The 27,859-nt window shown below is 42.2% G+C and overlaps 1 long non-coding RNA gene across 1 annotated transcript in view; it reads right to left on the bottom strand.

Moving 5' to 3' along the window:
* LOC149371589 (uncharacterized) overlaps positions 1–27,859 on the bottom strand; it is a 47,889-nt gene that overhangs the window by 7,022 nt on the left and 13,008 nt on the right. The window contains exon 4 of the long non-coding RNA XR_016286901.1: positions 23,863–24,035. This is a non-coding gene — a long non-coding RNA (uncharacterized LOC149371589). The remainder of the gene's footprint in view (positions 1–23,862; positions 24,036–27,859) is intronic.

The following is a 27,859-nucleotide window of genomic DNA, read 5'->3' as shown; positions in this document are numbered from 1 at the left end:
GTCAAGGTTCTTTTTAAACCGAGATGTGTTTTCAACAAGCTAGCAACATAACGTGGAGAGTTTATTTTCCACTCAGTCACAGTACTGTTTGAACTGCTTATTAGGTTTCCTTACTTTATGAATTCCTTGAATTATGCTCGCTGTAGTACAATCACGAATTGCGTCAACGTTAGTGGTGAGTGAATCGGTCCTATCACAGGCTAGCTAGTCAATAGTGAAGATAGAAAATCTGGCCTCTCTGCTACATGCGTGAAACGAAAGCAAAGAAAGGCGACGGCCAGCACCAGGTGTATCAGCGTAGCCTTGAAGCCCTGCTGCATGTGATGCTGAGAGCGAGTACCATTGGATCACCTCAGAAATCCGACGCTTGAAGAAAGCAACCAGCACGGCCCAAGCGCCGTTGTGGCATTCGCGTGCTCTACTGCCTGCAGCGAACAAAGTATGTAATATGAAAATGGCACTTCCAGCTTTAAGTGCTCATGATGTCGATATATAAAAAAGAGGCACAGGCGGAGCAGAGTTCGTTCCGACCTGTTTTTCTTAGTTCCTTCTTCTTTGCTCGCTCCGCGCAAGAAGCAACGGAAAATAAACGAAAAATGCTTGCAATAATATGGCTAGAACACGTGCCGTCGTCAATACTGGAAGTCTCTTCTGTGCTATAACAAGTTTATCGTTCACCGTTTTTCTGATTTGGACGCAAAGACGACAAGGAACGATAAACGCGAAAGGAATTCATTTTGAATTGAACTTTGTAGCATGCATTCCTCCTATTTAGTGCACCAAATAAACAAAAGTAGGGAGCGGTAGATGCGCTTGCGTATGACACTAACGCGTTACGAATTATACATTGCATGAACGTCAAGCCCGCCATCCTTGAGATGCATATTGTCTTTCCGCAGGGCGAACGTAATTCTGAAAGCGTCACTTCAACTTGGATTCAAGTATTATATCTATGTGGGTCGACCTGTAGAAGGTATTTTCATTTACCCCTCACCAAGCCGAAGCTGAAAAACTATGCGGCGATAACACGTCTACCATGCAAGAAACATGAGAGATTGTCGGCGTAAAACTGCGAAGTCGAGTAGTTGTGACATAAGGATGGTTTAATACGCAAAACGGTTTTCAAGTCGCACTAATAAAAATCGGAGAAGAGGAAAGGAATGGCGCAATAAATGCTTCGCTCAGGCCGGGCACCGGAGCCACGCCGTGAAGGGAGGGATAAAGTAGGGGCGTGAAAGGAGAGAGTGAAAAATAGTGACCGTAGTGGAGAGCTTTTGATTTATTCCGGCCACCTGCGCTTTTTTAACATGCATAACATCGTACAGATCACTGGCTCTCGATTGAGAATGATATCTGATAGATCTGAATGATATCTGAAGATAGGTGATGTGGCCATTTCTGTATTGCAAACTGCGTGGATCTATTGCCGAAAAAACAGCCTGGGCTTCTAGCCTTCTCTCTGATACGTGAAAACCGAACTCCTGTTTCTCTTGACCGCAAATGCTAGAGACGAAACTGGGATCAAGGCTCGCTGTTTACGTCTCTTTCATTTCCATTTTAAGCCACGTTATTCTCGCTAGCAGTCATTGGGCGATCCTTGACCGACCCTGTGGGCACTGAAAACTTAGTGTGAAGCCAAATAGCAAAGTGAAAGTCTAGAAAGAAGGCGAAGCCGAAGTCAAAGTTAATCCCAGCATATTGAAAAGAGGGATACCTGAGATAGTTGGTGAATATTTTAAGCACTCTGTGCAGAATGAACAAACACAAAGAAGGCCCAGGCGGAAAAGGGGGATACTGTTAGCTTGTCCCTTGTTATGTTTGGTTTCTTCACTGCTGCCTGTATAGGGGTCTCCCTAATTCCATTTCACAACCTAATGACAAAGATGTTTGTTACTACTACGACTATGGCATGCTGAGAAGGCACTGCAATCGAAGGCTGAACCCATGGTACGAAATATAGAATAACTGCTTGATTCCAGCAAGCAAAGTGCACATTTCGGCGAGGCAGTTCTCAAGTATCTTGCGATGCAGAGCGACGCTAATTTGGCGCAGGGATAGGTTGAACCAAAAACGCCAATCGTAGTTATAATATTTTTTCATCAGCAAACAAACAGTGACTAATATTTATGTTCAGTTTGGGTGCGCACGAAAAAACAAAAGAATCCTTGCGTTGCCCTGTTTGTTTCTGCTGTGACACAAACCACGAAGCAAGTGATGAATCCTTCAGGGTCATCTTCTCATATGGAATAGAACATCCATCTCGTAATATTGTTAGGAATCTTCGCAGCCGGAAGAAAATGCGAGAGAATACGACAGGGAAAATGACCAGATGCTTTAAGTTTCCGCAAATATCGAGTACTATTGTGGTTAACAAAGTTAGCAAAATGTTTAAGTTAAAAGCCAGAACAAAGGCTCACTGAAGGCGCGGCGTAGCGCTTGTTGCTACTGTTTACTGATTGCTCAAAGCAAGAATTCACAGAAAAACAAAGCAAGCCGTAAGATGTAGAAGTTTTAGCCCCTCTTATCACAGGCGAGCGCCGTGCCCGGAAAGGGGCCCGAGTGATTTCCTGCCATGCATGTCGGTAGCGATTAGCCGCACTCTTTCGTCTCCCCTGAGAGCAGAAAGCATGACTTCGCGTTCGCCATTGCGCTAAGAGCTGTTGCACTTCCCTGCTGCTTTGACATCAGCGGCGGCGGGCCATTAGCGGACCGATCGCTCTTTTGTCGCGTGGTTGCCTTTTCGAGACAGCGGCTGTGGTGCACTTGGCAGCTGCCAGACCCTGAGAGCCTGGCCATGCCGGTGTAGCCATGCAATCGACGCGAAGACGGCACAAGCATGGGCACACAGCTGCAACTTTAACGACACTTTGTGTTGCGGCTTCTGTTGTGATTGATTTTCGCTCTCTGAGTGTGCTTGGTGTCTATTTACAAGCCACAGGCGTGGGCATTTCCAGCTGTGAAATACTGTTGCCTTAGGCGCAATGACCCTTTTGGCTTGAGTGGGCTTTAAAAGACAGGACTCTGGGGAATCAGTCGCACTCAGAATGGATACAGAAAGGAAACTTTGACTCATAAATCCGCAGCGCATTTCAAAAGGGTTTATGTAGCTCGCCAGGGCCTATTAAAAATGAAAAGATTAGAGAGACGCCAAGAAAAAAATGAAGAGCAGCAGAAGAGGAGGGTGATGATGGTAAGCGAGAGCTTAGATATTTATTTCGGTGCTTTTGTTTCATAACTGGATCAGATGTCACATATCAAGGAGCGTGATAACTTGCGGACGAACAGAAAGGGGCACAGAAGGATACCTGGGAGCTTATGTGTCGTGCTCGTCAATGCCGTTAGGTGTGAGGTTCCGATGTAACTGGGCGTATTCTTCCACCAGGAGACGATTACCGCTGATTAAGAGAGGTATGCAAAGCAGGAACGAGAAAACTAAAGTTTATATATATTTTAGAGAATAGTCTGACTCAACAGAAGAATATCTATTGTTCTCATTATTATAATAGTGTCTGCTGTCTGTTAGTGTGGCACTGGTCGCCGACGTTTATACGGCGAACTTTAAAAATTTCTACTATGAGACCGGCCCGTTCAATCTGGAAGTGCCTGGTAGGGCTTCGCGAAGTCCAAAGCCAATTGCAATCACACAGTCTCTCGTGAGTACAATCCATAGCAAGGAGGCGGTGATTGTTTCCGCTACTTTGCCACGCTGTCTCTTACCGTGCGGCAGATTCATGGGGCGTACATGTTCGCCATGCAGCCGCCTTGTGGTCCACTCATGCTCTCTACGCGGTCGTCTGATGGTTCGCACATGGTCAACGTTTGATAAGGTGGCTCTCGATTCCTCTTGGCAAGGCATCAGAAAAGAAGCTCTAGGCAGAATACAGCTCCTGTGTCGCATGGGATGGAGATATTCCGCACGGTTGATCTGGATGTGGAAAAGCCCTTAATCGTGCTTAGGAAATTAGTCAAAGCGGTCAAGAAGAAATTACGCATTGATACAAATCAGAAGTAGGTCTAAGAGACATGGAAAGCTGTGCCATTATCAATTTGAATGAGGTAGCTAAATTGTAGTAAGCATTCTTCATCGAACCCCATAGTAGCCCAAACATTCCAGATGATAATGATGAAGCCGTTGGCGCGGTTGAAGCGGACACCCCGTCGGTTACGGAAGAAGAAATAAAGAGGGCCCTACATGTAATACAAAGTGAGAAAGTTGCCGGTGAGGATCAGTAACTGAAGGTTTCTTTAAAGGTGGTGTAGACATGCTAGAATAAACTGTCGCCTTGTATGCGCAGAGCTTAACGGCCTCGAGAGTACCGGAATTTCAGAAGAATGCTAATGTCATCTGAACCCATAAGAAGCGCTAATTCAAAAAATTGAATAAATGCAGACCGATCAGGTAACTTTTCGTTTGCTACAAGATATTTGCTAAGTGAATTGCTAATCGAACTAGACCAATCTCAGATCTCAGTAAACGAAAGGAACGCGTAAGCTTTCAGAAAAGCAGTTCGGCAAAGGCCTATAATCAGACCAAAATTCACGTGATAGACAAATGCGCAAAGTAAATCCAACCTCTATATAAGCCTTCACTGATTACGTAAAACATTTCACCCGGTCGAAACCTCAGTTTTTATGCATGCATCGCGTACGCATATTATAGAAGAGGCATACTTAAAAGAATTGAAAAATTTCTATAGTGTTTGCGCAGCGACCATACAGCTTCACCGGTGAAGCGACAAAGATAAATCACGAAGAATGGCAGCGAAGTGAAAATTGTCTCTCCAAACTGTTCACCGCATGTTTACAAGAGGTTTTCAGAGCACTGCGTTGGGAAGAGTTGGGGATAGCAGCTAAAGAAGGATATCTTAGCAATCTCCGAATGCTGGTGTCATTGCAAACAACAATTGAAGACGCAGATAAGAAAAGCAGAACAGTGCTGCTACCAATATGAAAAACCCTAAATTAATGTTTAATAGTTTCAGAAGGAAACAGAAGTTAACGATGTGCAGCGAAATATTGTAAGTGGTAATGGAATGCATCTACTTCGGTGAGGTATTGAAAGCACCTTAGGACTACGAGAGTGAAAATAATAGGATAATAGGAGGTTAAGAATGCGTGAAGTGCATTTCGCCAGTACTCTATTACAATTAATGGCCGTTTACCGGTATCCACAAGTGGAAAGGTTACAAGAGCTCTGGCTTGCTGCTAGTAGTGTATGGGACAGAAAGATGGAGGCGAACGACAACGCTTGGACTTAAATATAGGAGCAATGGAAACGAAAATAAATGGTTTTACGTTACGTGTCGGGAATAGAACAGAATGGGTCACGCAAACAACACGAGTGAACGATATCCTAGTGGAGGTTAGTGAAAAAATGAGCATGGACCGGACTTGTAATCCAAAGGCGAGATAACTAATGGTGCCTGAATATAACGGAGTGAAGTCAAAGCAAGGGCAATCGCAGCAGTGGGCTTCGTGGAGTAAAGTGAGCGGTTAAAACTCGGAAGTTTGCTGTGTAGTGGCAGCTGGCATAGGAAAGGGTAAGTTTGAAATTTATACAAGGTGCCTTTGTCCAGCAGTGGATATAGTTAGGGGAATGACGAAGATTATCATGTTACTCCTGGGCGCTTTTACACTAATTTATAAGGGGTATTTATAGCATGAAAGGGCGTAAGAAGGAACGAACGAATGAACCCGTTGTCAACAGCGCCTGCCTAGTCATTCCTCGTGTCGGCTATGATACTAATTCGTGAGATGTGATCAAATAACGCAAGGGCAATTAGTGAACGGATGGACTGAAGATCAGTCGAACTTACGATCGAAGGAAAGAACAAAACAATGAGAGGGCAAAAAGGAGTACGGACGGACGGATGGTGTAAAATATGCTGCCGAGTCTGAGAAGGAAAGGAATGATTGCGTGCAGATTTCTGGAGCTGCCATTGCATATCACCACGCTTGGATAATTAATACCTTACAAAAACGCTGGTACACAAGACAAGGATTAAAACAACAAGCAGGGAACTCACCATATCAGTCTTTAGCTCATCTCACTGTTAGTTTTGCGTCTGCCTGATTTGGTGTGTCTCCGTATTTGTGCTTGTATCAGTTCTGTCATAATATCCAGGTGACCATAGACAATGCGCAGTTTTCACGAACAGCTCACCCTTCTGGTCTCTGTCGACATATTCAGCACACCAGTGGATTGGAGGGAAATGAAGGAAGAATTATATTTAGGGGCACTGGACCGCACAGTGCTCCATTATGTAATACCAAGGCGCCCAAAGAGATTGTGCAACATAAGAAAGCCAGACTTTCATTAGTGTTTCAAAGTGCCGTCCGGTTCTACTTTCGCAAGCACAGCACCCCTATTCTTTTTTAAATAAGAAGACCTACGATACTCAGGAGACTTCAAGATAGTTTGTGAATGCTTTACTTTGTTTTGCCTATTAAAACCAATCGGTCAGAATATTGGTCGCTACCTATGTTCGCGCAAGAAGAACTGCTGCGCGAACGCAAGTAGCTACCAACATTCCAATTTTATGCTGGATGGTTGATCATATTCTGCGCATTCTTCCTGACTGGCACAAAGTGAGTACATAGAAGATCATATTAATGGCTGAGACTGTATTTCATTCGATGGTACAAACCAAGTGAAAGTTACAAAGCTCGTGGTGCGCTCTTCACGCTGCGAAGTAACGGCGCAGCGATCGTTTACCCAAATGATGTCGAAACTTTCCTGGAGGCTGCTTCCAAAGATAAGACGCTCAGGCTCACACTTAGCTTGTAGTACGCAGCACATTAAGGCTCGCCTTTTCTGCGGTTTGCCCTTTGCTGGCGTATATTTGGGACGAACGAGGTACGCCTCTTTCGAAAGGGTCTCCCGCAGGCGTGCAGCCGGAAATTGTGCGCGGATCGCACAAAAACGTTAAACGTGCTCCTTGAACTTTTTCCCTCTACCTCGGTTCCTCATCTTATTTCCTTTGCGTCTTACCCAAATGGGCTGCTCCTGCCCTAGACACGTTTGCCTTGAGGGTGGAGCTTTAAAGACACCGCCAAACTTACGGCAGGCAAAATGGCGAAATCAGCTTGAGAGTCCCATTTTCCTCGGCTTCTATGTTGACAGTTGTACTTTGGTGTTATATGCTTTTTGAATAATGCAGTGAGTAGCACTCTGTTCGCAAAGAAAGACGCTTGTGAAGGGAGGTGAAGAGAAAGCAGCAAAAACCATGGTTTTTGTTTCTTAACAAGACTCCCACCGCTTCAAAAAATCTCATGCATGATTCACATAAGCATTACTCTTATCGCTGTGAAGAATTCGAGCTAAAAAGGAAAAAAAACTACCGGTTACAAAATTCCTCGTTTACTTCTGCAAAGTAGAAACTATAAACTTTAGCAACAGAATTTTAGTACACCAGCCATATATTCGAATGCCACGCCTAGGCACCGCCTTTTTCTTGTAATGTCAGTCGAAATGAGTGCTCGTGCAGTTATGAATTTCAATGACTCCGAACTGTGCATCGAATTTTGCCACCGCTGTATAGAAGATATCCAGTTTGTATACAACAGGTATGTTTGAAAGGAATGTTTTGATGTTTCCTCTGTTTGCACTAAAACAACGGTGGCGTAAAATGGTATTCTCATGTTCTTCGGGTCATGCGATTTATGTGAATGGTTCTTGATACGGATTGTTGAAAAGTAGGTCATAAAATCCGGGTGGGTAAATGTTATAAAAAAAATTCAAAAAAAAATTTCCTCATATTAATTCCCCGAGGAACGTATCTTCCCTTCCGTTAATTTCACTAGTTTCACATAGCCGCGCAGTTAACTGTACTGAAGAGACCATGAACTGACGCCGAGGCTTACTCTAAACAAGGAAAGAATGACCTCACAGCAGTCATCACCTGGTGTGTTGGGGATTCATCACTGGCTAGAGAGCTCAGAACACACTTGAAAAAAAGAGCTAATGAAAGAGTGGATCATGCGTTAACAGTTGAATACTTATATTCTGGGTAAAAGCGTAGATGTAGGTTCTGAAAAAGTGACATGTTTGCCTCGCCTAGCTATATTTCGTTTTAAACGCCTAGCTAACTTAGCTTAGCGACCAGTCACAGGTCTTCCTGCAAAAAACGTTTGAGTACACTTAGAAGTGCGAAGTGTACTCACGGCTTGATTAGGTCCACCGTTACAATTTAAAGGCCATGTGTTTAATTTTACTATAGCAGGAAGCCGTAAAAGAAGGCTTCCTTACTGAATACGAGACTTGAAACAAAAACGTCCACAACGACACGCTCAATTTAAAAAGAGCTGCGACCATTACAGAGAAAGAGCATGGAAGAACGGCAGTCATCTCGAAGAACTTTGAAACAGGAACGCTTGAATATTGGCGTATTTTAACCAGTTATGTAGTGCAGCTCCTCGTGTCCGCAGAGAGTTTGTACATCTATCGCTGTTGAGTCATAACTCGGGACCTTTATCCAAATTTCCTACCAAAACAAACTCGTCGGGCTCGAGGAGCAAACAAACTAAAAAAAATGCAACATATTTTTTCAGGCGTAGCATACCTCTCATCGTGACAGCATTCAGTTTTTTAGGTTCAGTTGATATTGGCACCTTAGTAATCGGCAGCGGATACTAAAACCTATATTTATATTACAGTAATGCTCATTACGACGGTATTTATACTCTGAATTGGTCTTGCCATCAAGGGAAGCCGCATGACCGTCTTTACCGCCTTTGAGGTCGTTTCTGTGCAATAGAGTACTATTAAGCTGCACAGAACTTTTTCTTCAGTGGTTGCGAATCTGTAGATTGTAAGCGAAAGAGAAACTTAATGCTGGATATTTCGTTCAATTGTCGGAAAACAACAACAGCTTAAAGTAGTTTCGACGCGACCGGCTACCTTTGCCAAGTCCTGCTTCAACAGTTGAATGATAAACCACCTCTCTGCAAAGCGCGGCTCGCTGGCTGCGTTTCATCCACAGTACAAGAATGATGAGCAAACGCATGCTTAATGATCGAGTGGACAACAACATTGTTCACACTTTTAGCGCCGTTTTAAGCCGTCGACTCGACGAGTCTTCTGTGCTTCGCACTCCTAAGTCCCATTAATTCTACTTCGTACGCAAACCCCACTCAGCGTACAATTCTCTTGTCGCCGAAAAACTTGAAAACTAGAAGTGCACGTAATTCAATTACGCTTCTCGAACTGCAGCCGGAGACTGGAATGAATTTAGGGAAGGTATGTAACTTTATATTTAACGGGAAGGCTTTACTGCGTTTTCTGAATCCTGTTCCTTTTTTGGTGTGGAATAAGCTATGTTTAAGTGTGTGAGTGAAGATCCTTTCAAGCTAGTTTCGTTATTTTTGCCAATTTAGTAAGTAACCATCCACATTAGCGCCGTACCTATTTAGTGCAAATCAAACGCGAACAATCTTTGTTCACTTATAATTTTCTTTTTTTTTTGTTATTTGTTAGTTCTGGGGTATAAACAGCTTCGATTACACAAAAGCTTCGTTATACATGACTGCGATAGCACAAAAACCTTTTGTGCATTGAATGAGCAAAGTAACTTTCCTGCAGAACAACAATTATATTTGCGGGTGTGTGGGTGTTGCATGATGCGAAGACGATAGTCGAATTTTGAAAGTTTGATGCGAAGATCGCCAACGTGCGGCAAAGCTAACACTATTTTGGTCTCCAGGAAGTTTAGGTCTGTGGAGGGCCAATTTTTTCTAAACTCTAAATACCTTAGTAGCCGCAGACCAGGCCAGAAGAGACCTTGTACCCAATGACTATCTGACTGGTACGGGCTGGTGGCAAAAGAAATGAGCTGAGTGGAGACAATAATTTGCTAAAGTAGTACAACTGGTAAAGTAGAACAACTGGTAAAGTAGAACAACTGCAATTTTACGCACTTCGCGTAAAATTGAAACTAATTTTTTTATGTGCAGAATAAGTGCGTTCCAAAGTAAATAGGTAGAGTTTTGTGATTTAATTTAGTGGTCTGTCATTATATTTCCATGGTCTCTACCAATTGGAATAACAAGCGCTTGTCTTACAGTTACGAGCTGGCTGCTACAGCACCACGCCTGAGTGCTCGAGTAATGCAGCGGCAGATATCCTTAGGTGTGTTATTCCCTGCATGCTGTCAAAAAATTAACTCGTAGTCATGAAAATTATAATCAACATCAATACCTGTCGCCACATAGGTTAGTACTGGCGATATAAAACTACTGTTTACCGCCCTCTTGAGCGATCCATTTGACATATCCAATGTGTTCAACAAAAATTTTAAATTGGAGAAAGGTAAGGTACTCTACAGAAATATTCGAGGTAATAGTCAATCCTTCCGCAAATTAGCTAAATCATTGTTTTATAGTATTTCCATCGCTCGCATCGAGCAGTTAAGGCTAGCATAAAAACAAATGAGGAACGCTTTTGACGATTGAATAAATGTTAACAGCAAAAAAAAAAATCATGCAAGCCTGGCGACGGGAGATTCGGCGATATGTTGATTGTGTTAGTGAAATTCGTTCCACTTAAAAACTGCGTTTGTCCAGAATTGCTGGGTACGTTTGCACGCTGCACACTGCATAGGCTTCAGTAAAAAAGAAAGAGAGAGAAATTAAAGGGCAGGAAGGCGAACAAGGAGACACCTGTTGTTCTACCCCACACGTGGGAAGGGAGAGAGAAAGAAAAAAGAGATTGGAAGAAGAGATCAGTTTTCACTTGTCCGTAAAAAAAAAAATTAATTCCCATTCCTCTATTCATTTTACTTCTCTCCCTCAAGCCCTTTTGCTAAAGACACAGAGGTAAAGCATAGGGATTAAGCATTATGCGTACGTATCATGCCATGTACATTCAAGCCGGTTTTAAAATTATCAGGTTTATTATCAATTATCAAATTATCAAAATTATCAGACCAACATAATTTTTTTGGCGTCATGGTCACTTAGTCCACAAAAACAGGGCGCTGCAGGACTGAGGAATCATTCGGCTAGCTGACCTCACGTGTTCGTTGCAGCCTTCATGTGAAAATAACCAACGTTAGAGCAGTTTATTCCAGGTGCGTTAAGCCTGAAATGGTCGCCTTCCAATCGCGTGAGATGGTGCGCACCAAGCACTTAAAACATAGGAGCCCAAGGCGTTTTCGACCGCAGTGAGCACTTTGCTGTACTGTTTTTTTGTCAATGCTGAACGAGAATTTGAAAGTGAAAGCCAGGTTTAATGACAGCATAGGCAGATATATCAGCGTTGGGAAGATGCCCGAATCATGAGTCTGCAGGGGGCGTGGGGAAACGGAATGGCAGGAAAAAAGCGAGAATGAAGGTGGAAAGAGACGATTCAACATACCGCGATCACCTGCATACATTATTTGTAATGAGGCTCAATACACTGGCCGCTTTATAAGCATATTAAAATTAGTGAAGCGTGGAGATGTCGAATGTTCCTAGACAAAAAGTTTAAATATTGAAAAACTGTGACATACTAGTATACGAATATTGAAAGTAATTGTCGATTCTTTCGATACGTAGCAAAACCTTTCTTTTAATGCGTTTTGCACAGCTCGTATTGAGCAGTTAAGGCTGCCATAAAAAAGGAATAGAGAACGCTTTTGACGATTGTGAAAACGTTAACAGCAAAAAAAAAAATGCAATCCTGGGGCCAGGAGATCTGCGGATACCATTATCAGCTTGACTACGCCTACTGCATTTCAAAGGCCTCTCCAATGTCCCTCCAATGACCCCTGTCCTTTGTTAGCTGCGGCCACCGTACCCTAGCAAACTTCATAAACTCACAAAATTTCTCGCGGTCAAAATGCTGGTTTATTGGTATATTGGAGTTTAACGTCCCAAAGCGACTCACGCTATGAGGGACGCCGTAGTGGAGGGCTCCGGAAATTTCGACCACCTGGGGTTCTTTAATGTGCACTGACATCGCACAGTACACGGGCCTGTAGAATTTCCCCTTCATCGAAATTCTGCCGCCGCAGCCGGGATCGAACCAGCGTATTTCGGGTCAGCAGCCCAGCGCCATAGCCACTGAGCCACGGCGGCGGGGCGGTCAAAAATGCTTTTGCCGAGAGTTGTTGGATACGAAGTATACTAGAAGGGCACTTAACTGTCACTGTGACTCTTCTTCGGGGTAGTCGCAAGAGTTGAAGTGAATGAATACGACGAACAATGATTTTAGCGGAGTTTTATGCTTCACGTGACGTTAAGTGAACTACGACACAATAAGCCGTATTTGGATGCTTAAAACCAACGCAATCTAGCTAGCAGTATAAATTTAATTTCAAAATATTTACGAGGCGCTTAGAATTTTCAGGCGGTGATAAAGGTTTACTCATGCCATACACGACATACTGAAGAAAATGCCTCATAGTTCAAAATGTGATGTGCATGTCACTTTGGCATTTTGCGATTGTCGCTGTAGTGCTTGCGGTTAATTTTATATTATACGGTGCGTTGGGGAACACCACTAAAGAAAACATTCTCCAACGAACAGTATAGGTGTGAAAATTAAAATAAAAATGATATGTATCATTCTGCTTGAAGGAAATGTTATGGTTCTTTCTAGCCTAATAATGACCTCCAAAAAAGATAAATGTAAGAGCATTAAATTGATGTTCGGCTATTTGTTACAAAAGTTTTGAAAATTTGTAAATTATAAGTTCCTTTTACGGAAATATTGAAGGTAATGGTCTATTCTCCTGATATGTAGGAAAATTTTCTTTTAAATTGTTTCCATTGATTACATCGAACAACTAAGACTTTCATAAGACATAAGCGTTCCAATGAAGAACACTTTTTACGGCAGCAAATTTCTTAATAGAAAAAAAATTGAAGGCTGCTATCATGTGACCTGCGGACATTTTGATTGCTATGGTTAAATCTTGCATTAAATAAAAAATTTGCGTTCAAAAAAGGATTCCCACTCAAAAACAGTTTTGTCCAGCATTGTTGGGTACGTAAACCATAAAACAATTCGGTGTGTTCAACGTGCTGTGCAATCAGCTATTGTTCTTGAAAGACGCTTCATGTGCCTCAAGGAGCAGTCCTCAGCGAACGTCCTTGTATGGGCCGCTGTGATTTGGACTAAAGCGGCAGACTGGGTAAGCAATCGCTCTAATTTGCTGGTCAGGTAGTTAGGAAATGAGATTAATCAAATGGTGACCCTCATTGTTCATCGCATGGCCATGGGGAAAACAAAGAGGCTCGAATACTCCGCCTTCATTTGTCGTGAGAAGAGTTCGAGCAGTTTCGAGAGCCAAAGGAGTGGATGTAAATGGGGGCGCCGCTCGGGGGATCAGGAGTACGGAATAGTGAGGTTGAATGAGAGGGTCCATACTCCTCAGCGTTCACGTCTCACCCTTGGATGTTCCACGCCTGAAGAGTTAACAGGGCTGGGGTCATTTATAGAAAGCAATGAATTTGTATATTCTTGAAGTTTTGGTGCTTTTTGAAAGCAATAGTCGATTTTTGTCGGCAGTTTTCTTGGTTTTCGCTATGTAAAGATACTTCCTCACGCATGATGCTAAATTCATAAAGCCAAATATGGTGAGTGCAACAGGAAATATTTTCAGTGAACAAACGTAATAACTGCCCGAATTTCGTAAGTGTGGTAACCTGATACGAAAAAATTATGAGGACGCTTAAATCACCTTAAGAGTGGAATGCGAAAGGATTAAAAGCAATGTTGATGCTACATGTTTCTGTATCTGTGTCAGTTCTTTTAACCGCTTACACAGTGTGGTCACTATCAACGTATCTTAATTCCCTGGGACGCATATCTATGCAATTAATCTTTATAGGTCTTTTTTGCACATTCAGTCATGTCAGTGGCCGCGATTCCATCGAGACCTTCCAGCCAACCGTTTCATACTTCCTTGTCTCACCACTTCTTGGTGGCTGCGTTCACATGACCTTATGACGATCGACCTCGACAACAATAACGAATTTTGTGGCTAACGCAGGACGTGAAGTTCCATTATAGGAGGCGCTATGGTTGGCGGTGGCAATTCAATTAAAATAATTTAAAGGTATTTTGCACCTGCGTGGCGGCCTGGTAACACACAACCCGTGGGCAGGTTCCCAGCTGCAGTGACGAAGAAGCTCTGATGACGTCAGTGGTGAAGTTGGCGCCCTCACCCTCTCGACCAGTCAGGGACTTTTGTGAATCACGGAAGCGGAGCTGTGATGACGGCAGCGTTGAAGTTGGCGTCATCATCCTCTCGATTAGTCAGGGACTTTTGTGAATCACGGAAACGAATTCCCATAATTTGAAGTCCAATGTTGTCGCACTGAATGTGTTTCCTGTCAAATTCTATGGAGTCCGGCGCAAGGAGATAACTACAACAATTTCCAGTATGAAGGTTGCACCTGCTATATAGTCCACACGACTCATTTCAGGAGCAAAATTGTTTTTATTATACTATCCCACCAAGGTACATACTCATCAGCTGCCTCAGAAGTAAAGGTAGTGTCAAATGAAGCTGGACCTGCATGTAGCTGAGAATAATTGTGAGGAAATACAGTGGTTGGCCGCTCCACTGTGCCAAAAAATGATGTTTCGAGCTGCTTATGTTTACAACAGTCCAAATGCGCACACATGAAGCCATTGAACACTTGCATTGCGTTGCAAATACCAAGAAAAGGAAAAATATTATTCTTTCTATTTGGAATACAGGTTATGTTATAGGCACTAAACCCCCCCCCCCAGGGTTTTGATTCTGTGCCATAGTTAAGACATGATTTTTTGTTGAGACATGATTTTTACTTCAGGAAGTAATACATTATTATACTTGCATGACCTAAGTTATATGTAGCTGCTAGTCGCATTGTGAAACAGGAACCACCAGGTTTTTCTCTTCCGCGCTCTAAACGCCACATTAACGCCGTTGCTCCTTGAGCGCTGATTCGGCGTAAAATCAGCAGCCGCAAAGTGTACAAAGCATCCTAAGCCGGTTACCATGCGATCTCATGGAGACCGTTTCTGCAATCCCAGTCCCCGAATGCTGCAGGCAACAGGTAAAGAAAACACCTGCCTTTCTATCAAAGTCGGGCATGTGCCTAGGAACAGCGTTGAACTTTGGCCATCACTTCTGAAGCGAATGACATGCTTCTTCGTGGAAGATGTATGGTCTCTGGCGGGGTGCACGAAGCATTCGCAGTAGTTAGGTAACGTAGACCTCTACATCCTCTCCGCGAACTTGCAGACTTCGGCAATATCCACCTTATAAAGAAGTAGATCAGTCAAGTCTACTCACTTTCTTGACAGTGATCAATAGATACGTAATGACGGGGTTTTCTGTCAGGAAGTATGGCTCTCATGAACGTAGCTCCGGCTTTCCTGAACCTCGATTCGAGGCTGTCGCGTTGTAAGAGACGAAACCCTCCTCTCTTACCATTTTCTACTTTTCGGGCTTCTGAAAGAGAAGACTGGGCTTTGCCTCTTAAACCCAGTTTTTACCCCTAAAAGGTAGCACACTGATCCCGCAGTCTGACGCCTTTGGTGGAAATAAGGTTTTTTGTATGTTATACTTAGGGAAAATAAAATAGCGACAGCTTTCGCCACACTGACCTAGAAATTGGTAACGGTTCGGCTCCTACGAGAAAAAAGCAGGAATAAGAGTGTTTTTAAGCTGAGCGATGACGCGGAGACCTGCCTTGCTCTCTACAAAAATTCATGTCCTAGAAAGATTGCCTATAATTTGTAAAACGGTGGGTAAGCATATCCTGGAATTGTGATGGCAATTTTATCTTGGCAGATGAAATTTTGGCTTTTTAAGTTTTACTTCCCCGCGATTACTTCACTACTTCTCAAAAGCTTTCCTAGGACGACAGTTAGTAGGCGCCCCTTTTCTCAATTGGCGATGTTCATGAAGTAGTGGACTCACTTAGGCATTACTGAACAGCTTCTTACTGTCTGTTACCTTTCAGTAAATTTGCAAATTCGATGTTTTTTTCAATAAACACAAGGTTTGGTTTTGGTTTTGGTTTTGTGGGGTTTAACGTCCCAAAGCGACTAAGGCTATGAGAGACGCCGTAGTGAAGGGCTCTGGAAATTTCGACCACCTGGGGTTCTTTAACGTGCACTGACATCGCACAGTACACGGGTCTCTAGAATTTCTCCTCCAAAGAAATTCTAGCCGCCGCGGCCAGGATCGAACCCGCGTCTTTTGGGTCAGCAGCCGAGCACCATAGCAACTGAGCCACGGCGGCGGCAATAAACACAAGGTAATTTCTAGCCAATACTCTCCTTTAGAAAAATGAACCGATGTTAAAATAAGTTATAGAAAAATAGCAGGAATTTTAACAGCACTATCTTTTTTCATTTTTTTCTCTATTACGTCATTTACACGGTCATTAAAATGTCTAAATAAAGCCAACGCACTGAAGATATTGCTCAGAAATTATAAAAAAGATTTCGGTGTGTTACTCTCCAAAATGCAGGAAATATACGCTAGGCAAGTTTTACCCGCGTGATGTTTCTGTATGCTCCAGCGCAACAGGCTACTGGTGAAAGTTTAACCTATTAGTCGTGCTGTTAATAACTGCATTGAAGACAACCTCTTCCTCTTGAGTGCGCAATACAAGATGGCAAAGAGACACGTAACCGAACACGGATGCATTGAATCCTTGGTAGGGCACAGACGGGTTCTGAACTATCACAGCATGTACCTCCGGGGGCAAAATATGTGTAATTGCGATCGTTGAATTAACTAGCCTCCTAAAATGTAGAAGTGATCAGAAGGCTATGCATTTACTACATTAGCCGGCCAGAAGACTGCTGATAATTGTAGACCTTACTGAAACCATCATGTTGCATCCGTTATTTTATATGTATGAGCTCCACACACGTTGTGCTACATCTTCTACTGTTCAAGGAAGCTTTGGGAATGTGCACGGATTTTTTGAAGAGCAGAGCGGTGTCTTTTGAGTTTATTTAAACATATCTCGCTAGGACATAGCAGCTGGTTATCTGACTGTCTTTCTGTGAAGTTTGATTGATGCAGCCCAGCGACAAGGCATTTCTTAGCTTTCTGTCTGCTTATATTTATGAGATTTAAGCTATATGTCCGGTTACAAATAAAAAAGAAACCAACTGCGCAGGAGCCCCGAGCAGACGTGACCACGTATGACAGCTTTTCTTTCTGCCCATTTTTCATCTTTGCCTGCTGATAGAATAAATGTATCTTTTTAAATATGTGACTAAAGAACGCACTTTGGCGGAGATGATTCGAGTCAGAAGAAAATTCGGGACAGTTAAGCAGGAAAAAAACAAGGGAATTAAAACTACAAAGCACTCACTTCATTTTTTTAAAGGCGACAGTAAAAGGAGTGCGCGTAAATTTGTACTGAGAAGCCACATTTTCGAATGTTTGCTCCAGACAACGAGATTAGCACAAGCATGTTAGTTCTAGCGTTCATAAGATGAGAAAAACCAGCGAGACCTGCAAATGAAAAATTAAGCAAAACAAAAAATCGAGGAGGGAAACTGGGTCTCACGCGAAACAACATCGTCCAATATTTTTCCACCCAAGACGATCAGCATCCTCTCGGCCTTCTCTCCTAGTGGGGCCAGTTTTCACCTTTTCGTAGTTTTTGGTTCTCTCTGCCTTCCTGTGAGTGGGCCCATGTGCGAAAACAATGTAGGAGTTGCCGTTTTATGCACTTTCCTTTAATCACGGTGGCCTTGTCTTGTTTGCAGGTAAAGCAAGACTGTAAAGCCACAAAATTTTATGAAGAGCAAGGTTCTTGCCAGGAAACTACAATTGCTAGGAAGCCCGAACAGCACAGCGTTATATATATTTTTTCTAATGTTGTACTGAAATATGATGCAAGAATACTTTGTTTTGGAGTTCCAATACACCAATTTCCGTTGTTTCCCGCACGAAAAAAAAGGTTTGTGTCGCAGTTCTTAATCATGTTGAAAACTAAACTTTGAGAATGTAAATTATGTGAATATTAGGAAACCCTTCTTCCTATCCTTTTAGCAGTGAGTGTAGCGGGTCTGCTCACCCTTTAGGAATTCCTGGATTGAAGTTTTTTTTTTTTTTCAGTGCCGTCCTCACCGTGTCTCCAGCAAATTACCTCTCCCGGCTATTTTGAAAATGTTAGGAGAAGGTAAGTGACGCCAACCAAGTAAAATACAGGAAAAACACGACGTTTCGGGACCGGCTCGGCCCCTTCTTCACGGTGTGACTACGGGCGAGCGCAGCTTGGCTTTTTAAGCCCCTGTGTGGAGGACCTGCGGGTCAATGGCCGCAGCCCATGGACGTAGGATGAGGGGAGAGTCCCCAGAAAACGATTAACATTCTCTCGTGTTTGCTGTATGTGCCACGACTCGAGTAGAAGCCTCCTGCGTGGGTTAGCTTCCGTTTCCAATACAATGGTGCTGTCGAAGTCAATTGGGTGGTCACACCCTTCACAGTGTTTGTCGAATGTTTTCTTTTGAGTTTATTTTGAAAATGTATGACTCAACAACCCGAACACAGAGCTAAAAACAAAATGAAGTAAACTTACTTCCCAGCCTTATAGAACAAAGTTAGCGGCGCTTCACTCTAATCAAAAGAAATTCTTGCTAACGAATTGTGCGCATGAGATCAAGGTATTAACGCTTTTTTTTTCGTATGGCTTGCCTCAACACAGGCCTTAGATGACAAAAAGCTCCTTTTTGGAAATGTACTAAAATAAAAGCTACAATTTATTGCTTTAAGAAAACGTTCTTGCATCTGCTTAGAAACAGTTATTTTGTAGCCTCAGATGCTTACTAGTTCTCTGCATTATTTAAGCCAGCAAAATACCTAATACTTCGGAATTTGTTTGTCCGTGAAACATCTTCCAGGCAATCATGAGAGCACCTTTATGAGAGTACACTGATGGTAATACACTGATAGACTATACCTTGAAAATTCCTTCCAAGATTTTATTTCGATAATTAGATGCATTCAGTCGGCGCTAATTTATATTCGAAATCCTGGTCACAATCATCGGGATCGCAGTTCAAAAGGATTGTTTCTGGGGGACCGGTGTGTTTTACGGAGTGAATTTGTAAGTTGGAACTCGAGTTTCCTTCCCATGGGTATATCTTGAATTTTTCTCTGGACCAAATCGCTGCAAATGCAACTTGAAGCGCTTTACTTCAAAGGGAGACGCGGCAGTATAGAAGTATTTTCCTTTACTACAGAACCGCGAAGTTTTAAGGTGGTTTCAGAACTGATGTGTGTTGAGCTAGGTAATGTAGTTGATGAGTAATTACAATTACCATTATTTTAAAGGCACCCTCGAGGCATTAAAAATAAATAGAAACTATACAACTACTTCACGTTGGCGCGTTAACAAAGCTCTGCGCTGCGGAAGAAAGCTGTTAGTCTGCTTGATAGATGTCCAGCACTCATTGTATTGAGAGCTAAACTCGAGCATGCAAAATTACATTAAAACATACCTCATATAAGTAACTTCCAAATGCTTTTGCATATGTGTCTGAAAAATCTCGAGCTTTAATGCACCCCTTAGCTCCTTAGGATTCATGTGAAAAATCGTACCGATTGTACATTCATTCGTTAAGATATGCGGAAGTGGTATGCGAGAGCAATACGGAAAAAGTGAAAAAGTGAAAAAATCAATATTAACGTCCACGTCCTCGTTGACCTCGTTCATTGCCTCTTATATATTTACTGTTGGTCAGAAAAATGCGGCATTACAGCGAAAGGTAGCTCCATTTTCTTATCTAACTTCTTCACAATTATATAAAGTGTTTATTCCGCGTGGATGGAAACCCAAGTAATTCTCGATGCGCTAAGTTAATCACAGTCGCGATTAGCTCATAATTTTCGACGCCCTCGGGTAAACAAAAGGGTATTTTATAAATTTTTACTACATATTTCTATAATTTTTCGGCACGAGAAATTTGGAGACGTGCGGGTTACAAAAAATTATTTCAGAGACCGAAAACTTTGAACAAGTTCACAATTATATTTCCCTCCGAAAATCGCCCGCATATGCACGTCACTTCGTGGTTGCCACCATTTTAACCACAGTGCTTAAAGAATTGTGTTGTCAAATCAAGGAAACAACGTATAAAAAAAGGACAAGACACGAAAAGGAAACAGCGCATAAGAGAAGAAAGCGGCACGAGATCGCAGGCATTCGTGTCACGTCCGTGTCTTTGGGCTGTTTCCTTCACTTCACTTCATGGACCATCTATGCAGCCAAAAAACCCTAATAAACTGCGTTGTATCTGTACTTTTTTCTTTATCGAATTACATTTTCAATGTAGCTCTTATTGCGTCAATGGCGATAAAGTTCGAACAAGTATCACTGGCAAATAGGCCTTCCCATTTGCTTTCCACTTTCTAGACGAACTGCACTCCTTTGCAGGCAGTTCGTTGCATCATGGCTCGCAGATTCTGCTTCATTTCTGAAAAAGTAATTCACTATCCTTGCGCCCCCGCTCTAGGCATTGGCAGCACACACAGCGCTCAGTACGTAATTTACATGCTTAGCGTTGCTGTACATACGTTGTTGAACTAAGACTTGTCATCATCTCATGAATAGAAGAGTCAGCAGATGCGGAAACTCTTTCTTCGAAGTCATGCTTTAAGTTTCGCGATGACAAGTGCCTGCTGCTGTCCACTGGCTAAGAAGCGCTTGTTTATTATGTAGAAAAATTTGGGCAATCCACGCGGGCTTGAAAAGAAATTATCATCCCTGTTCACCAAGAAATATTTAAAGATTGGCAGTGTGTTATTGATGCTTCTGTACTTTGGTGAACAAGCTAAGTTTTAAAAAGTATGTAAATAAAGTAGGGCCTGTTAAAACGTTACATTAAAAACGTATGTTGCAAATAGAAGTTTGTTCTTAAAGAAAATACTGATTGTAGCAGGCTAAAACCTTCAGAGAGACTTGACATTGCCCTGTTCTCTCCAAGTGCTCTTTTACTTCCTTCTCTATTAGTCTTGTTTCCTTCTTCACTCTCTCAGTTTTCTTTCTTCACCCTCTCTGCTTGCTGTCTTTTATATATTCGTTATTCTTCTTTCTCTTCTCGTTTGTGCATTTCTTCCGCCTCTTCTTCTCCTTTCTGTCCTCTTCGTTCTCTTTCCTTGGGTTTGGTTCTGAATTCTTCGCCTTTTCTTCGTCTCATCGTCTTGTTCTTATTTTTCTTACTTGCGTTGTTTTTCCTGTCGCATCTCCCTTTATTTCTTAATCCATACTTTTCCTTCTTTTCTGCCTTTCTGCCCTTTCGTACTCACTTCTCCTTGTAGCGTTTTTATTCTTTTTCTACGTATTTTTTTCTTCTTTTTCCTATCCCTAGTTCTCGGTTTGCCTCGCCTGAAATTGAAGTATTTGAACAACTGCAAATACCATTAAGAGCTTCAGTTACAAGACTGGTACGGCGAGATCGTAGTTACGGCTTTCGCCGCAATGTGCCCCGTTAGACACAAATATGATAAGTTTGTCCTGTAGCTTTATGGGCTTTTCTTTGCACCGATAGCAAACACCAAGGTTGACCGGCGGCGGTTCCTATAACGCCGCCTGTACCTCAGAGGCACTTATGAAGAAAGTGCACCTGACACTTTCCGGCAGCGCACAGCCTTGGAAGAACCTTTTCTGCGGTAAGTAAACAAAGGCATGCGTGGCCGTCCATGCACTCGTGTTTGACTTTCGAGAAGGGCGAGGCAGGAAAAGCTTGAAAGGAAAAACAACGCTCCACTCACTGATACCAGACCTGTATGAAATTCGAATGGAGATATTTTCATTCTTTGAATATGGATATCACCGTTTTCCATAAAACGTAAGTGCTGCTTCTTTTCTGCCGGAGTGCCTTCGGCGCTCAGTAAACAATACTAAAAAAAATTAAGTAGCCAGCTGTTGACTCTCCGGAAGTTTAAAGGTCGCGAACTTTTTCATGAATTCTCATCACAATGCAGGCGCGTAGGGAGTGGTGAAGTTTTTGCTAGCAAAGCGTAATAAAGAGCGGAATTTTTTTCCATATTCATGCCGTGCTTCCTATACAATCAACTCTCATATTTTGTTGGAGAACAAGAGTAATTTAAAAATATAGATAAAAATAATTACTTGTAACGCGCACGACTGAATAATGCGGCAGCTTTAAAAGTTCTATCGCCGCTGTACAACTTTCTGAAAAAAAAAACAAGAAAATACAACGACAATTATTTTTATAATTCAGAATATCTAGTGTACGTAATGAAAATGTCGTAAACGAATTTGACCATTCTTTTAGATATCATAATGTGGAATAAACGATCGTAAAATAATAGTTTCGACCGTAAATGAATCCTAACACTCGCCAGTTGTAGTATTTAAAGGTGCAAAAGCACCATGGCAGTTTGCTAGGCCAAAAATAGCCATGCCATGATTTGGCACGGATAATTTGGCATTGGATCATTTGGCACGCTTGTGCGAAATGATCTCCGTTAGTACGAGAAGGTTTTAGTTAGACATTTGCCCGAAAGAACAAATAAAGGAGTAAGTACTGACTGAGACTGAATCAGTCGCACGGTCATGCGGCTACAAGAGAAGGCTATAGATCTTCCACAGAGGCTATGCAGTTGAAGATAAATAAGTCCTAAAATAGAAGAAAGGAACAACTAAAATTCGCCGAAATGCTGGGAATGAGAGTTGAGTAGGGGTAAACATCCAAGTGGTCAACTTTGGCCTACTGTAGGGCATACGATCAAAGCTTGTGCCATACAGAATGTAAAACTCTGAATACGTGGTCCTTCAAACGTTATTACATTGAAAGGCGACAGCGTTTTGTCTAAACACTCTAACATGAGTTAGGTGGTCTCTACACCTTCATTTACTGGTTCATCAACCCATGCCGCACCACTTGAATGTGCCTATTTTAGCACTCCTTAACTTTGTTGAGCTCAGCATATGGCTCGAGGCGAGAAAAAAAAATGGTATTCTACCACTGACCCGCTTTTTGCTCAAACAAAGAGGAAAACCTGAGGGACTCTAGTTCTTAAAAAAAAAAGAATAAAGAAGGCGTAGCTTGGGTTGCGAAGGCGGGAAGGAAGCCCGGTGCAAACGGTACGCACAACTGGCAACATTTTGCGGACCTTACAACGCCCAGTTAGAATAGCCTCTGACACTCTACCATGTTATACTCCTTGTTCAGCCTCTCCGCATTGCGCAAGGAAAAGGATAGGCATCGGCGAATGCGTGGTCGTTATTTTTGAGAGAGGTGAAGCTGATTGAAGTTCATGTGATGGTACAATTAGGCGACCTAGTCATATTATTGCGTAACCAACGCAAGTTTCTTTTGCACAAGGTTCTGGCGCGCCTCAGCGCTGGGTTCCGGCTGTGAGCGGTGATTTCTTCGCCCTGATTTGTTTCGCTGCGTAGATTTAGATAATAATTTTTTTCTTCTTTTTAGAAACTAACATAACATCGTCAGGTAAATAGTTTTGAATTTTCTGTGCCACTAACCGCCAAACAGTGGTAATAATGTTAATTAGATGACTGTGGTTATTTACCTCATTTATTTATTAGCCTTGTAGTGACTGATATCCGCCGCCGCTCACAGTACGTGCCTGGAAGCACATGCTTCCTATTTTATATTCCCTGATTTTAGGAATTTTTGAAAATGTTCGCTGAACAGACGTGGCAGCCAGAAGATGCAATTAGTAGTTTCCTTTAAAACATAGTGTATTAGAAATTCACGCTATTTAAAACATATCTCTGACGGAAGCACACACGTTCATTGCTAGAACTCGTCCGTAGAAAAGTCTTGCCTTCCCTAAAACATTTTAGCAGACATCCGTTTGCAATAAGCTACCATAGATGGCGCCAGCTATTAAAGCAACACTGCAAATGAACCTCGCCGCTCACCACGCTCCAGATGGCCGCCGTGCAACCAAACTATTGGCGGAGTCACACCGTTACAAACGCTAGATTGCTTTGCTGGCTTTACTGATAGATGGCAGCTATGCTGATGGTCCTTGTACATGTCTTGCCGCCGCTTGTTCCTCGGAAACAAAACCGCGCTGCCTCAGTTTGAAGCTCTGAAAAAAAAACAAAAAAAAAACAAACTGTGAATTACCTGCGTGTGTCGAATAACAAAAATAACAGCGATGTTTGAAGCAAGATGTTATAGAACCTTGTGGAATCTCATATCGCTATCATGTGTACTGGCTGATAAAGCCCTTTTCTCTGGAGTATTTCTGTTGTGCTTAGCACTGAGTAATATTGTCTCTGTTACTAGGTGCTCATTTTCAGTGTTAAGAAGAAGTAGATTTGTGAGCCTCTGCATTCATAACTGATGTACAAGTGATTTCATTTACAGCAATCGTTATTTCTGTCTCGCTTGCCTCAAAGAAATGAAATACCTTAGCCCGAGCAGTCATCGTTTGAACAGTCGCGAGTGAAACATATGCTCGTAGTTGTTTTAAATATCTGGAGCTGCGTTTCACAGATTGCTTGTGGAAGCTAAAGAGGCAGTGAATTCCATCTTATTGTGCTGAGGCGTTCGACTTGTCTCGACATGCATGGCCTAGATGCTGCAAATGCAGCATTCGTGTTTCCTTGCACATTTTTAAAGACTTGTCCTACTAACATGCGCAAGTTCGTACAACTCTGATCTTGCTTTGGCGATGTTCTTACGGATGATTGATAGCAAGGTTCAGCAGGCTGAAATCTTTATTAAAAGAATGCAGCCAGTGAGAATTCACTTCTACTTACATTTTTATTGGGAATTTATGTGTACGCGCAGGTTATCGTCCTAGTGATGACTGTAAAACATGTGCCTATTATATATAATTGTCACCCGTTTCTTTCTGCGACACGAACAAATTTGCATTCAGAGAATGGTAGCTGTTATGTATTCCGTAGTGATGGCTTCGAAAACCTTTCGTAAAACTTTAGCAAGACCATATCCAACAATATACGCTAGATATGAAGATATCATAGATTTATATCCACATAATGAAATGTGTACTGGTACCTTAATTTCCTGTGCCTACTCCTGTGCCCACTGCTGAAAAAATTACTACACAATTCGAATAAACAGTAAACCCTGAACATTTTTTTTCTGTGCGACTCCAGCTGTAAAAAATATTTTTGTTGTTTTCTGTGCACGTTGTTCTCTTTACTAATATGTTTTCTTGAAAATGAAAACATCTATCGCTCCGTACCTTCAGCAGCGTGCTGCTTGCTTTAGATATCATAAACTCTTTTTCAAAAAAAAAGTTGAGTTATTAGAATGGTTCTAAATACAGATTGCTCTATTTTCGAGCACACTGCAGAAGACTTAGTCCCCAGCAGTTACAGCACGATCTCATCAGAACTGAACAAAATGAGCACGTTCAATCAGCACTTAGGGTTTTGCGTGTGCCCTACGCTTATTTAGTGCTGCCGTGATTACGGTGCTACTGCAGGAGTTCTAGGTTAACTGTGTGCAGTCGGTAATCAGTAATGGTGCCAGAAAGCTTCAGGTCAACTTCACTGTGAAATATCTTAATAGTTGATAAAAGTTGCGTGAATGCAAACATTGTTAGACAGGAAGCATTAGGTAAACTTTAATGTACACCATGCGTATGCCTTTAGTACCAGCCACATGCGGCGCAGGTTATTGCGCTCACACGCAAATTCTTTTTAGCTCTTTTGCAACTGCTGACTACGACATCGCAAGATGCGCTCTACGCGGACAGATAATACGAAAATAAAAATAAATATTTTTACGTTTCATAGCCTGACCCAGATCTGAGGTTCTGTGAGCGCGCTGATTTCTCTCAGCTCTCATTTGATTTTACTGTTGTGAGCCTACCGTACCGATATGAGGATGCATTAGCACTGAATGTACTTCATTCATATTCCTCAAAATATTCATGCCAGAAGGAATAATAACGTTCACTTTCGACGTCATTAGCACTCATAATCGTTTTAAATTTAAGTGCCACACATAGCTTAGAAAATCGAGAAGACAGCTCGGAAATACTTTTGTTTGTTTGGCAAAACGCATTTTCCCGACGCATGCAGACACCGCTGCAAAGAAATTCGTTTTCTAAAATAAAATCAACACAGAGAAATTGCTGCTGTAGTGTCATATAAAAAAGATGTAGAACGGGATCTTAGCTGTAACGAATGAAACGCTTTGCATTGGCAATAACTGTACTCTAATCTTAGCTCTTGTGTGTTCTATGACGTGCATTCGTGAAGGACGAATATCGAGAGACCATTTAGGAGCAAGCATATCCAATTGGTCTTCCCATGAAACATAGCTTACCAGCTAGTTTGCGCTCACTTCTTGTTTTCAGACACCAACAAGATAAAACTAATCACATCACATAAGAGTGGCTCACAACCGGCAAGTTCTCAGTGTTCGTAATTTGCAAATGTTTCCTTTCTTTCTTTGTTCTGAGCGTGCGAATGCACAGAATAGCCCATCAGTGTTAGCGGACGTTTGTTGAACACGGTCGTCTCCGAGTCTGAGATGAATAGTTAAACTATTTCTGAATATTATGTATCCACTTAGTAACCAGCTTATCTAGTCAGTCCCAGGTACTTGTGGTATCTTATTAAGTTTTTATAGTTAACGAGGGTTATTCACGGAGGGTTGAGAAGATTCATCCTTCGGCAGCTATTTTACTCTCCCCTGCCTCAAATTCATAAGAACATGGCATCCTCTAGGAGCCACAGCTTAAAGGCCACTAATAAAACGCGGTTGCTGTATATGAAAAAAACTGGCTGCTGGAATTGCATTGAATATTTTAATCGATAAGCGAGAAAATAAACATTTCCGGCAATAGCCTTCAATGTTTTCTGTTTTTTTTTTCTCTCATACTTTCTGCCCCACCGCGGTGGTTCAGTGGTTATGGCGCTCGGCTGCTGACCCGAAAGACGCGGGTTCGATCCCGGCCGCGGCGGCTGAATTTCGATGAAGGCTAAGTTCTAGAGGCCCGTGTGCTGTGCGATGTCAGTGCACGTTGAAGAACCCCAAGTGGTCGAAATTTCCGAAGCCCTTCACTACGGCGTCCCACATAGCCTGAGTTGCTTTGGGACGTGAAATCCCAATAAACCAAACCAAAATCTCATAATTTCTAAGGTTTTTACCGTAAAACCATGAGCAGGCACCTCGCAAACCTTAATGGTTACCGTTCTTCGAGGACAGGTATAAATAAAGAAATTGCCGCACTGCCCGCTAGGTTTTGCTTTTTTTTTGCCTGAAAATTCCTATGTGAGTGCGACAAAGGATGTAAACTATATTCAAAATCAAATACCTAAGAGTTTTAGAAGCGTAAATAAAGCCTTAAAGTTACAAGACTTTTTAATCTTGTTAGCCTCGCTACCATTATTTCATCACTTTTCTTGAAATCCTCTCCTTGAGTGGACCACTGATGCTTACGAATCTTGATTTATACAGCCCAGAATACTGACATTTTTAGAACAAAAGCTTTTATCGTCTAAAACTGAGTAAGGTAGTAAAACGAGTGTTTCTAATTGTTTTCAGCACAATTTTACGTTTAGGTCACGCTTCCCAGTTTAAAGTTTGATCGAGGAAAAGCTAGAACTCCGGTGCTCTTAATCTAGAATCACCCTTTGCAAAGCCGAAAAGGTCGCACCGCCAAGAGTCATGCTTTTTTCTTTTTGTTGACAATGTTAAAGACCCCCTTTGTACCCCTATTTCCTCGGTTAAGATAATTAGCGCGCGGCTTGCATCAGGCACATGCGTAGCAGGTAGACTTTAAGCTCTTTGATCCTATGCTAACCTCCTCTTCTATGGAAAAACATCCTGTACTACGTTAAAAGCCCCTGCTTCTAAAGTACGTTCCTCGATGTTACTAAGTTATCACTAAGCCTTTTTTTTACCTGACAACGCTAAAATTTTTTC

The sequence above is a fragment of the Amblyomma mixtum genome, chromosome 1 (genome assembly GCF_055824585.1).
Source record: "Amblyomma mixtum isolate Tamu chromosome 1, ASM5582458v1, whole genome shotgun sequence".
NCBI lineage: Eukaryota > Metazoa > Arthropoda > Arachnida > Ixodida > Ixodidae > Amblyomma > Amblyomma mixtum.
This window is presented reverse-complemented; position numbering and strand designations above follow the sequence as displayed.